The following is a 13,975-nucleotide window of genomic DNA, read 5'->3' as shown; positions in this document are numbered from 1 at the left end:
TTGGTCCTTTGCCCCGTACCTAGTCTACCCCCCTTTAGCCAAATGGGAACCTCGTGGGGACTATAGTTACCAAATCTTGACACTTATAGGCATTGTTATAATTTGTTAATTGAATAGTTTCTTATTTACTTGTTCATTGCATCTTTTATTATAGCTTTATTTTAGTTAATATTAATATAAAATATAATATAGTTTAGTATATTCTTAAGTTTACTAATAAAAATTTCAATAATTTTTCAAATGATAAATTTATTTTTAATTTAAATGCTTTTATAGAATGTATATTCATTTTTGATAGACTCAATATTTCTATTAATTTTTTAAAAAATAATTTGAAGTATATTATCTCATATCACTTAAATATGATTCATTCACTACCTCAATTAGATATTTTTAAAAGTAGTTTATTTAAGATATATTTATTTCTTATAGATATGACTAATCATACTGTCTAGGGGGATCCAAGCAAAGCCAACAATGCATGTTACGATTTCCAATTAATTGATTCCTTGGGAAAAATATGCCTTGTCCTTTTTCCGCAATTTCAGCAAGTTGGTTAACTGCATATTAGTAAATAGAAATGAGTACTCTTAGTATTTGTAATTTGATAATCATACACACAAAAATAAATATTTTGTATAAAAACTTTGAGATTTAAATTTAGGAACAATAAAGATAAGGTGATTATCTAAATATGTAATGCCACTTAGTTTCATAGCATCTTTCACTCCGATGCCTTGAGATTTATGCTTTCAAACAATGTATGAAAATAATATTAATAACTTACATAGTAATTCAAAAAAATCAATTCCTGTCGAAGATGATGTAGGAGCAAGTTCTCTAGATGTTGTCGGAAAAATAAAAATGGATAACATAAAGAGGATTGCTAAGCTAATTTTCCTTGTGTCCATTATCATGTCTCTAATGTTAAGATGGATGTGAAACACAAACTTGATTAGCTTTTAAATTTAATTGAATATTATGTCCATTTGGATCTACTATTTATAAAGTTAGAAACATATGTTACTTTTATGTGATAAGGATAACTTAAGATTTTATACTTTCAACGGAGGAAGTTATTTAAAGTATGTAAAGAAATGTTTATTTTGTATAAAGATAAATTGCTAATTATAATATTTTTTAAGTTACCTAAATGGTCTTGATAATTAAGTATGTAAAGAAGACTAACTCTAGGTAGGATTGAAGTCAAGGAAAGACAAAGAGGGATTAACAATTTGGCAGTTGATCAAATATTGCAAGAGTAAACTCAAGGCAAATGGAAAATCCTAGAGGAGTGAAATCTAAACAAGTGGAGAAGTCCTAGAGTTGCAAACTTTTGGCAAGTAAGGAAGTCCCAGAGGTCAAGTAGACTAGATACCTAAAAGGGGAGAAGTCTTGGTAGGTCAGATAGACTAAATATTATGTAAGTAAGAAGTATATGTGTTTTAAAATTAACTGTCTTTCAAATTTTTTGGATGATCAACTAAGGTTTTTGGTAAATTGAAGTTGATTGACTAGAAAAGGAGGTTCAAGTGATAGGATGATGCAATGAATATAGAAAACCTCCATATATTGAGTGCACACAAGGTGGAGATACACATTGTGCTAGGTCAACGACAAAGTGATTAGGTAAGTGAATGATCTAGTCAATGCAAGATGCACTATGTATCACGATGAGAATCTAACGTGGAGAGTGTCTAGTACACTTGAAAATAGGACGTGTTTAACTAAAAATTAGATAACAATTGAAAATGGTAATTGGACAACAAGAAGTTTTGAGCAATTTTAAACATGATCAGGTCAACAAGACATCAATTATGAAAAATACTTTAGACGAGACTTTAGAATAAACAATCTTTCATACATCCTCCATTTACTTTGCTACTGTTTCTTATGTTCATCCTAGGATGGTAATGTTCCATTTAGGATCTACATAGGACAAGCCAAAGCAGTCTACAACAAATTCATTTCAATGTTTGACAAGGATAAATGTAGTACACCCACACTAAGACATAGGTTGTTGAGTTGAACCCTAAGGATCGTGAACCACATAAAAGTTTTGGTAACCATATTGTCATGATAAGATTTAAAACTCAATTTAATTATCAAACCCTTGCTATGCTAATTTATCATTGGGAAGACTCGAGTCGTTTCCCGACAAATGTAACTGTAGGATGATAGTTTTTAGGATCAATTTATTTCTTTGGGTTTTTCTATGTTGTAATTGGGGGTTTGGATTTGGGGTTGCTAAGACTAATAAATGAAAGACAATGCATGTAATTAAAACACTAATATAATATAAACTACAATTGCAAGAGAATTAAAGGAAACACGAAGCATTCAATGAACTTACAACATTAATAAAACCTAATCTAATCTAACCTAATATCTTCCAAATAAACGACAGAAACTTAAAAGATTAAATGAAAGAGAGATGATGTTAGGAGAATGCCTATGGAGATGGACCGGATCATCTCCCCCTCTAATTTGATTAAGTGAGGTGAAGATGCCCACCCTTCCTCTAATATGAGTGAGAGAGAGAGAGAGAGAGAGAGAGAGATGATGTCAGTTAAGTGATGAATGTGGATTGTTGAAGGTTCCTCGGGAGTGGAGCAGACTCCCCTCTCTAATCCGAGCAAGAGAGGTGGAGATGGCCTTGATAGATCGCATAGTCATGATACAATTTTAATTCAAATTAATTACTAACCTAACTATACTAATACAATATAGGATAACTCAGATCATAATTCACAAGGAATGTAGTCGGTGATTTCTAATCTTAGGATCAAGTTATTTGTCAATGGGGATATGGGTTTTAAGTTGTGAATTCTTAAGGTGAACAATGAAAGAAACCCTAATCTAACCTAAATTATCATAGCAACAAATTAAAGAACTCAAGACATTTAACGAAACCTAGTATGATCTAATCTACATGCATTGAATTGAAAATAAAGGAAATTATAGTATAAATGAAAATGACTTATGACATTTGAAAAACACGACATCTAAACTATCCTAATCACTACAATCTAGGAAACAAACAAGAACAATAATGTTATAGAACACCTAGCTACAAATCAACAAAATTAAAACTCAAATAGGTTAAAATTCAAATGCATAAGAGATAAAACCAAGCATCCTATTAACAACTCAATTTCATGAAAAGGAGACTACACATTGCAAGAAAAGTGATCTCTAGATCAGAATTGAAAGCATACAGATCAAGCAACAATGATGAAGAAGAAGCTCAGATGGTTGAATGAGAGGTTAACAATGATTTGGTGAAGAGGGGAGGATGTTGTTATCCAATCAATCGAAGAAGGTAAACCCCTTTCTTCTCCTCAATGGATGAAAGCTATGGAAGATGAAACGCTGCCAAAAGGAACCAAGGTGTGGCTGAATTAGTAGAAGAAGGCCTAATCGGAGGGATTGACATTGAGAGGATTGAGGAATAAGGAATTGTGTTCATGATAGAGATGGGATTAGGTAAGGGAATCCCCTTGAACCTAGTGGAAGAATATCTTGGTGTCGCATAATGTGAATGAAGGTAGATCATTGGAGTTCAGTGGTAGCACGCGAATTAAGTAGGATATCTTCTGAGCTTCTCGGGTGGTGGCTGAAGAATTGATGGACTAGAAAAGAAATCTCTAGACCTCAGTGGATGAAGGAGATGAGATATAATGGCCAGTATCGATGGAGATGGTCAGAAAACTAAGGAGTTCAAGATACCTCAACCACGAACTCCTCTTGACTTTCAGGTGGAAAGCTAAGGAGTTCAAGATATCTGAGTGAATTGATGTACTTCCCTTGTTAAATCTCATTAATGATAGTAAATCTCTAACAACATGAGATAGTAACTGCGTGGCTTATAGTACCCAAACAAATTATTCCTTCACCATTAGTCTCGACGAATCTTAAAGATGGTTGGTTCGGGGGTTACAAGGTTACCACTCTTACTCAGTCATTGAGTATAGCGTTATAAGTGACCAATAAGTACATGTCACAAAGTATGTCAAATATCATCATTCTAGGTACTCAAATATCCACCATAAGGGAATGATAATCCAAAGTCTAAAGGGTCAAATAACCTCTTGACTGAGAGTCAACCCATTAAGAGGGCATCTCCATAACTCTCATATTCATGCTCGTAAATGTCCTCCGACAAATATCGACAAAAGGTTGACCACTCTGATCTAAGATATAGAGTTCAGGACCTTGGGTAAAAGATTAAGTAGTCAAGTTCTTGTGCTACTTGATGGAGATAATGTTAGTTGAGTTGACTAACCGTTGTCTTGTAACCCATCATACTATGATTGCTCCAGTTGAGGTTCAGGAACCTCTAGTGATGAGCCATGCACACAAGGGTAGAGGAGAACTATCATTATATAGCTTGTTGAAATAACTGTTAATCGACACTATGCCCCTCGATGATCATCATCTGTTATTTCCACTTAGTAACAGTTGGGTTTTATTTGTGTTAATCAATTAAAACCACCTTCTCTATATCATTATGGGTCATATATCTCTATGTACCATCAAGGTTATCTAACCATATTCAATCAGTCCATGAGTTAGGATCTCCCATGGAATAGCGTTAGGCGAGTCGACTAATCATCGTCTTATTAACCATTATGCTTCTACTCCTTATTTCAGGTTCAAATACTCCTGACAATGGGGTATGCTAAAAGAGGTAGAGAAGCACTCTCTTTTAAAAACACCTCAAAGTAATCACCAAGTGATTTCTTGTTCCCAAAAGTTGTCTTCTTCATTTTCCTTCACGTGGTGCCTAGTCACAAAAGGATAAGAAACAAACTTCATCATTTCTGCACCAGTACAAGTTATATATCCAAATATACTCCCCAAAATATACACCCTAGTAACATTTGTTGTATAATACTGCATCAAAATAATAAATAAATAATAAGGTTATTTGAGAAATAATATTATTAGATTTTTCAGGATTTTTTATAAATTTTTTGGGATTTAAACGGACTCCATATAACTCGTTTTGAGGGGATGAATCGGTGAGGCTAGGTGGAAGCCTATTTGGAACACCATTTAAGTGGGAGTTGATTAAGGAGTAAACATAGACTTTAATTAAAGCTAACGTAAGGTTAGATTAATGATCCTAGATATAAAACCAAGCTTTCCTCTTTTCCACTATCATTTTCGCGATTCCTCATTGTAACGCCCCGCCCCTTCCTACTTAAGCTGACGGGGGTTACTTATCTTTTCTTCTTAAAAACAGCGGAAGTCTTATCTATAGTATATTTTTTTTCTTTAAACTTTTCCTTTACTTTATGGATAATAATAAAAACATTTCTTTGATCAATTGTAATTTTGTAAAAAAAACTTATGTTTTCATTTAAATATTTCATAGTATTGATATTTTTTTTATTTATTATCATTAATATACTATTTTCATTATATCTAATTATTTAAATTATCAACTAAATATTAGGATTTTTATAGTCAAAAAGTTGAATAATTACAATTTAAAGCATATTTTATATTAAAATTAATAATTTTAGTAAAAAAAAAAGTGATGCTAGTTTTACACTAAATTATATGTAACAAATATTTTTATTATAAAAGGTGATTACGCTCATCTTATTAGCCCCTTACTACTGGTCCCTAAGTTATATAAATGGAGGTAAATCACGGGTTTAATTTATAGCCTACCGCCAAGTGATTAAGGGGCGGAAGGGTTTTTTTTTCAAAAGGATATGCACCCTCGGAGAATTGGTCCAATGCCCCGTACCTAGTCTACCCCCCTTTAGCCAAATGGGAACCTCATGGGGGCTATAGTTACCAAATCTTGACACTTATAAGCATTGCTAAAATTTGTTAATTGAATAGTTTCATATTTACTTGTTCATTGCATCTTTTATTATTGCTTTATTTTATTTAATATTAATATAAACTATAATATAGTTTAGTATTTTCTGAAGATTACTAATAAAAATTTCAATAATTTTTCAAATGATAAATTTATTTTTAATTTAAATCCTTTTATAGAATGTATATTCATTTTTGACAGACTCAATATTTCTATTAATTTTTTAAAAAATAATTTGAAGTATATTATCTCAGATCACTTAAATATGATTCATGCACATACCTCAATTAGATATTTTTAAAAGTAGTTTATTTAAGATATATTTATTTCTTATAGACATGGCTAATCATACTATCTAGGGGGATCCAAGCAAAGCCAACAATGCATGTTAAGATTTCCAATTAATTGATTCATTGAGAAAAATATGCCTTGTCCTTTTTCCACAATTTCAGCAAGTTGGTTAACTGCATATTAGTAAATAAAAATGAGTACTCTTAGTATTTGTAATTTGATAATCATACACACAAAAATAAATATTTTGTATAAAAACTTTGAGATTTTAATTTAGGAACAATAAAGATAAGGTGATTATCTAAATATGTAATGTCACTTAGTTTCATTGCATCTTTCACTCCAATGCCTTGAGATTTATGCTTTCAAACAATGTATAAAAATAATATTAATAACTTAAATAATAATTCAAAAAATCAATTCCTATCGAAGATGATGTAGGAGCAAGCTCTCTAGATGTTGTCGGAATAATAAAAATGGATAACATAAAGAGGATTGCTAAGCTAATTTTCCTTGTGTCCCTTATCATGTCTCTAATATTAAGATGGATGTGAAACACAAACAACTATTAAAGATGGATAAAATAAATGGATAGCTTTTAAATTTAATTGAATAATTGTTGAAGTTCCGCAAGTGTACGAAAATGTTGTAAGTAATAATAAAAGATATCGTATCCATAGGGACTTGAATAAGCACTGAAGATGTTTCAATGCGAATTTGCCAAACTATTCAATTGGTTTTCAAAAGCTAAGTATGACTATGAAATGTAAACAAGAAATGAAAGAATAAGAAACAAGAATAAGGGCGACGATAAAGGCAATGTTTTAGGAGTTCTGGTTTCTTTGTAAGGATTGTTCCATGTAAATGCTCTACCAAATCTTATTCCTCAATTGTCCATCATTTGTAGAAGGTTGTCGATTCTCTCTTGCAATAGACAATCGGCCTAGGATTGAAATCTATACCTAAATGTGATCAATTAGGAATGAACTTATGTTGTCCTTACACGGGCTTGCCTGTCACATGCGTCCCTCGCATAATCAACATATGAATTCATCACTCATCAACTGCATCAAGATATAAAGATTAATGCACACAATCTATCCTACCTCCTTGAATTATCCTATTTCATACTCAAGATCGTTCCTCAAACGTCCTTACACGGGCATGTTCGTGTCACGAACGTCCCTCGGAAAATCGAATGAGATACAATATCTACAAGATCCACTAGATATCCAAACATCCAATCAAGCATGGTAATTAAGCCCTAATCACAACAATCCATAGAAGATAGAATGAATACAAACAGGGCAAAATCATAGAAATAGGAAATTGGCACATCCATAAGAGTTTTACATCAAATCATCCTTACAATTACTCCCTCCATCCTATAACAAGAAATCTACTCCATAAAATAAGGAAAGAAACCCGAAGAAAAGAAGATTACAAGCATTCTTAATCCCCTCAAATCCAAGAAAAGAGAGAAAGAAAACTTATCTACAAAGAAGAACGTCTTCGGATCCAATCCTTGCTTTCCCGGAGTCGATTTGGTGAAGATCCGCCCTTAGATCGCCGAAAATCCCTCCAAGAATGGTAAAGAACGCCCCAAATCTTGTTTCCCGCCCCCAAAAGGGAGAAGATCCCCTCTCAAAACAAGAAGGAGGCTTTATATAGAGGTGAGGTTTGGGCGCCACACGACCTCGAGGCACGACTGTGTGAGGTTCACACAACCAAAGCCATTCCCTTCTCTGCCAATCTTACATGACCATGTGCGGTACACGACCATGACATGCATCTTCCCCCCTTGCATGGCCATGTAGATCTACACGGTCTGGACTGTTTCTGCCTTTAGAAACCTGGCACGAAAGTGTGGTGTACACGGCCAGAGCCCTCTTGCTCACTGGAAACCTTGCACGGCCCGTGTGGTGTACACGGCCAGGGCTTCCCTAGTCTCTGGAAATCTTACATGACCGTGTGGTGTACACGGCCTGGCTCCATTTGGCTTCAAATCTTGGCACGACCGTGTGAGGTTCACACGACCGTGGCAATTTCCTCCTCTGCTGCAGCCACACGGCCAAGGATCTCCACACGACCTGGGCAACCCCCCATGGCAAGGCCGTGTGAGGTTAAGGAATGCCACCTTCCTCTCTAGTTTCGCTTGCAGATTTGGCCTCGAACATGAATCTTTCACCAAATTTGACTCCTGTGTACAGAAAATGCACAAAAGCAGATCTCCGAACAAAAAGAGTAAATATGCTAAAAGAAAAGCTAGAAGTACCAAAATACGTAGACAAAGAAAGTGCAAAGTATGTGAATGTGCGTCCAAACATGCATAAAAGGTGTATATAATCTACGCACATCACACCCCAGACTTAAACCTTTGCTTGTCCTCAAGCAAAATGCCGCAATCATGATTCATGTATTCAACAATGTATCATAATCCTTAATGCACTCTCCTAACTCTATCCACAAGTTTCATTAATGAGAATGATCATAGAAATAAACCTAGTATAGCTTAAGCATAAGTCTCTTTTGCACAGTACAAATAAGTAACTCAAAACTCTTCAAGTTTCAATCTTTGTCCTAGTCAAGTCGTCATCCAATTTGAGTTCTTAATGTTTCCGGTGATAGACAATTACCTGCCACACACTTGGTTCATATTTCTCAATCAACCCAAGGTCTCAAAGGCGTGCTCGATATCAGGAGAACCATAGAAGTCATTTCCCAGTAACCTAACTAGGTCTCAAAGGGGTGACTTTCTAGTTTCCACTCACGACAACTATTTTTTATATCTTTTTTTTTCACACTCTTTTTTTTTTCTCTTTTTTTTCATCATGCACCTTTTTAAACACATGAGAGTTTATAGGCACATAAGTTGGGATATTTTGATTTTTCCAAATGAGTTTTTCATGATTCGAGCCTCATCCAGTAACCAAAATGAAGTTTGAGAAATCACCATGGAAACCATGTACTAAACAAATAGGATGAATCATGACTATTTCAATGATCTCAACTATTCAAGCATCAAGTCAAAGTGTAGTGAAAGTAAGATCCTTAAGGTTAGGCCAAGACTAAAACTTATTTCTAATTGATACTTAGCTCAAATCATGCTACTCAAGATAGAGAAAAGAAGTACACTAAAAATACTATCATCATTTACAATATCATGAATCAAGATAAAGAACGTGCTAACAATTTACTTTAAGACAAGAAAACATAAAAATGGAGTTTGATGTTCTCAAGATGTATGCCACAAAAAATCAAAACAAAATGCAAGACATAAGCAAAAACAAAAACAAACAAAGCAAATCAAATGCATCCCCCCAGACTTAAACTTTTCATTGTCCCAATGAAAACTAAAAACAATGTGGAGAAGATTTTAAGAGAAGTTACCAAGTGATGAGCTCCAAATGGTTGACATTCATGTTTTTAAAGATACTCCTCCATCCAATACTCACATTCCTCCACAACTGTGAATTCTACAACGATAAGATAGACAATAAAAATTAAGTAGAGGATACATGTTTATTATAAAGAGAGAACTAAAGACATAAAGGAAAATAAGGAAAATAAACTTGGGTTGCCTCCCAAGAAGCACTTGTTTAAGGTCATTAGCTCGACCACCTCATTAAATGCATCTAAATCTTGCTCTTGGAGGGGTAAGATATTTCAACACCCTCCAACCAAGGGCTCTTATTATGGAGGGAGCTTTCAATATAGGAGTTAAAAAGTGAAGTATCACTCTCTCCATCTTTGTCTTCTTTAAAGTTCTTTCGGGTGGTCGAAGACGGTTCAGATTGAGCTTCCAATTATTAGCCCAAGTGAAATCTGCACATACAAAGAAAATACAAATATCCCACAAACAAATTAGATAAGATAGAGCCATAACCTTATTAAGAAAAGCAGAATAAGAAATAAAAACTAAATCACATCCAACAAAGTCAATGATAGGTACCTCTATAAATTTTTTCAAAAGATCACAAGAAATACTAACCTTACTTTGTTGAGAGATACCTGAAATTTCTAAACATGTAGAAGTGAATTCCTCTGAATCAAATGATGATTTTGGCTCTGGCTCAGGTGTTGGTGATATCAAAGATGGTGATTCTTGAGACTCAACCATATCTGCATGAGTCCCTACACATTGGTCCACAACATGCTCAATCCTTGCAAATCTTACAGCATCTAAGGATTGTGTGGACAAAGGAGGTGATTCTTGAGATGCTGCTTCCACAACACAGCTCCCTACACATTGTTCCATATCAACATCATCAACACAAACATTAAAAAACAAACCAACATCAATATCCTCAATAGGAGAATCAACTATAGGTGGATGATGTGCGTAGATTATACACTCTTTAATGCATGTTTTTACGCACATTTACATACTTTGAGCATGCTTGATCTATGCACTTTTATACTTCCAGCTTTCCTTTTAGCATATTTACTCTTTTGGTTCGGAGATCTGCTTTTTGTGCATTTTCTGTACATAGGAGTCGAAATTGGTGAAGATTATGCGTCCTCGGGCAAGCTTGGAAGGAATTGAAAGGAGAGAGCATCAGGCCGTGTACCACACACGACCGTGTAGTTTTAACAGGAAAGGAAGAGGACATGGCCGTGTGAATCTCACACGGCCGTGTCTTGATTTGAAGAAATTAGAGCAGATGCCTTACATGGACGTGTAGATCTACACGGCCGTGTGAGGTTTCCAGAGGCAAAGCAGGTGGTGGCCGTGTGCACCACACGGCCGTGTAGCATTTCCAGAGAACAGAAGGGTCCTGGCCGTGTGAGTCACACGGCCGTGCAGCTTTGCCAGAGAAGGAACTGGACATGGCCATGTGAATCTCACACGGCCGTGTCATGGGGCCGTGTGGCGCCCGATTTCCTCCTCTATTTAAACCCTCCTTCATGAATTGAAAGGGGATCTCTCCCCCTTTGGGAGAAGGTAAGATTTGGTGGTATCCTCCCATTCTTGGGAGGATTTCTGGGCGATTCGAGGGGAGTTCTTGACGATTTCGACTCCGGAGCGAGGATTGGATCCGAAGACGTGGCTTCTTCGTAGATAAGTTTTCTCTTTCCCCCTTTTCTTGGTTTTCTTGGATTAGGGATTTAAGAAATGCTTGTAATCTTTATTTCTTTGGGTATTCTTCCTCGATTCATGGAGTAGATCTTGTATTCTAGGATTAAGGGAGTATTTGTATGATGGATTGATGTAATCTCTTATGGATTTGTCAATTTCTTGCTTCAATGACATTGTCTTGCTTGTATCAATTAGATCTTGAATGATTAATGGTGATTTGTGCTTAATTCTCATTCTTGATTGATTGTTTGGATTTCTTGTGGACTTTGTAAAGATAAACTCTCACTCGATCATCCGAGGGATCCACGTGACAGGTGCAAGCCCGTGTAAGGACGTTTGAGAGATAATCTTGAAGAGGAAATAGGAATATTCAAGAGAGTAGGATGGATCTTGTGATTAGTTTCTTGTATCTTGATAGATTAATAAGTTGTGGGCTTCTATGTTGATATCCGAGGAAGGCATAGTAATAGGTGCGCTTCTGTGTAAGGACAACGTAGGTTCACGTCTAATGGATCATATTTAGATACATTTCTTAGTCCTTAACCGGTTATCTATTGCAAGAGAGAACCGACAACTTTCTACAAGTGTTTGGCAATTGAGGGATAAGAATTGGTGAACCATTTACATTCAAGAAATCTTACAAAGAAACCGAAACTCCTAGAATCTCCCTTTATCATAACCCAAAACACTAAACTCTTGTTTGTTGATATTTAATATTAGATTTATTTACCTTCACTTTGCATTTGAAACAATTGGATAGTTGTTTAGCTAATTCGCATTGAGACATTTCTAGTGCTTATTCCAGTCCCTGTGGATACGATAATCTTTTATATTACTTGCGACATTTTCGTACACTTGCGGAGCGTAACAGTGGATCAATAACTTCACTTGCAGTTTTAAGTTGATCTACCACATCACATTCATCATCTGAAAATTTAATTTCACTATTTCAAATAAAACCTGAAGGTAGATCTAAAAACTCATTATCAACTGCATTATCATCACAATCCTCATCTGAAGACTCTTCAGATACACACTATGAAATCTACACTCAACCTTACCAGTATCACAAAATTTTTTAAAGTCATTGTTCTCATTGACCCCCACTAACCTTTATGGAAAAGGAACCCTTAGCGAAGGTCTTGGGGAAGGTACTTCTAACTTCCCATATTCCCTTTTAGATTGTGGAGGAGATTCAACTTGCTTATCTAGTGTTGGTATGATCAATCGTTGAGGAAAAGGTACTTGTGGCACTTGGGAACCTCCTGGAATAATGGAATTGAGTTCATGTGGTTTTCTATTGTTCTTCTCCTCAATTATAAACATGTCCTTCTTCAGAAATTCTTCATGATTCTTGCCAATTCAAAACTTAAGATCATTATCATTTTCACTAGATCTTGTCTGCGAAGGAGGGGAATCTTCTTTAAATCATTTTGAAACAATACTTTCAATCTTTGCCCCCAAATGTTTGAACTCCTCATTCTATGACTTGTGAATTTCAACATTCTTGGGTGGTTAAACTACATTTTGTTTGACAGGCTCTCTTGTATTTATGACTTTCACTTCTTGACTATTTAAGGGAGATTCCATCCAACTTTTGCTGGACCATCCATGGAGGTTCAATGCCACTTGATCAATTAATATATAAGCTTCTTCTATACTTTTGTCCATAAAAAAACCTCCAGCTGATGAATCTAACAAGCACTTATTTGAAAAAGAAATTCTCCTATAGAATATGTGTAAAATTAGCCAATTCTCCAAACCATGATGAGGACACTGTCTTTGGAGACTCTTGAATTTGTCCTATGCTTCAAATAATGATTCTCCATATGCCTGAGCAAAATTCGTAAAGCAATTCCTCATATACACTATTCTTCTTGGAGGAAAAAATGGATTCAGAAATAGCTTCTTCAATTGTTCCCAACTTGTGATACTTTGAGAATAGAGAGAATATAACCATCCTTGCTTTATCCTTGATACTAAAAGGAAATGCCATCAATCGAACTGCATCTGCTGACACTCCTTCACATTTCACCATATCACAAATCTCTAAAAATGTTTCAAGATGCAAATAAGGATTTTCTGATACTTCTCCTCCAAATTTGTGACCTTGTATCATGAAAATTTGTTAGGTCTTTCGAGCTGCAAAAACCGCTTTTTGCGTTGCGGAAACCCCGAAATCCCATGCCACTAGATCTGTGCGAATATTAAAACTTTCATGTACGGGTTTTCTAATCCTAGATCTACTTTGGATCTACATGTTTAGGAGTTTATACCTTTGATGTGAAGCCCTTCGCTTATCCCGCTCATCCAAGAAGATGCAAGATCTCAAGGGTGTCAAGTGAACACCTCTCTATGTGTATCCACATGAACAATTAGGTGGAGAAGAAACCTTAGAGTGTGCTAGCACTCTTTGAGGGGTTCGGCCAAGGAGGAGGAGAGGGAGAGAAGAAGAAGCAAGGAGGAATAATGATGATCGATTATGAAAATAAGAGTAAAAAATGGCTTAAGTATTTTCATCTAATGAAAATACTTAATGCTCACTAACACCATTAATGAGCCTCATTAATGAGCCTTAATGAATATTTAATGAATATTCATTCTTCATTAAATGGACATTTTGAAACTAATTCAAAATTTGAATCTAAAATTCAAATTGAATTCCATTTATCAATGAATTCATAATTCAATGAATATCATCATTAAGCCTCACTTGAGTCTAACTCAAGTCTAGCCTCACTTGAGTCTAACTCAAGTCTAACTCA

At 35.1% G+C, this 13,975-nt stretch overlaps 1 non-coding gene across 1 annotated transcript; it reads left to right on the top strand.

Moving 5' to 3' along the window:
* The first annotated feature begins 12,969 nt into the window (after window positions 1-12,969).
* On the top strand, window positions 12,970-13,075 carry LOC122022063. The gene has a single exon (XR_006122809.1). It is a non-coding gene; the product is annotated as a small nucleolar RNA R71 (small nucleolar RNA).
* The last annotated feature ends 900 nt before the right edge of the window (window positions 13,076-13,975 follow it).

The sequence above is a fragment of the Zingiber officinale genome, chromosome 9A, assembly GCF_018446385.1.
Source record: "Zingiber officinale cultivar Zhangliang chromosome 9A, Zo_v1.1, whole genome shotgun sequence".
Lineage (NCBI taxonomy): Eukaryota > Viridiplantae > Streptophyta > Magnoliopsida > Zingiberales > Zingiberaceae > Zingiber > Zingiber officinale.
This window is presented reverse-complemented; position numbering and strand designations above follow the sequence as displayed.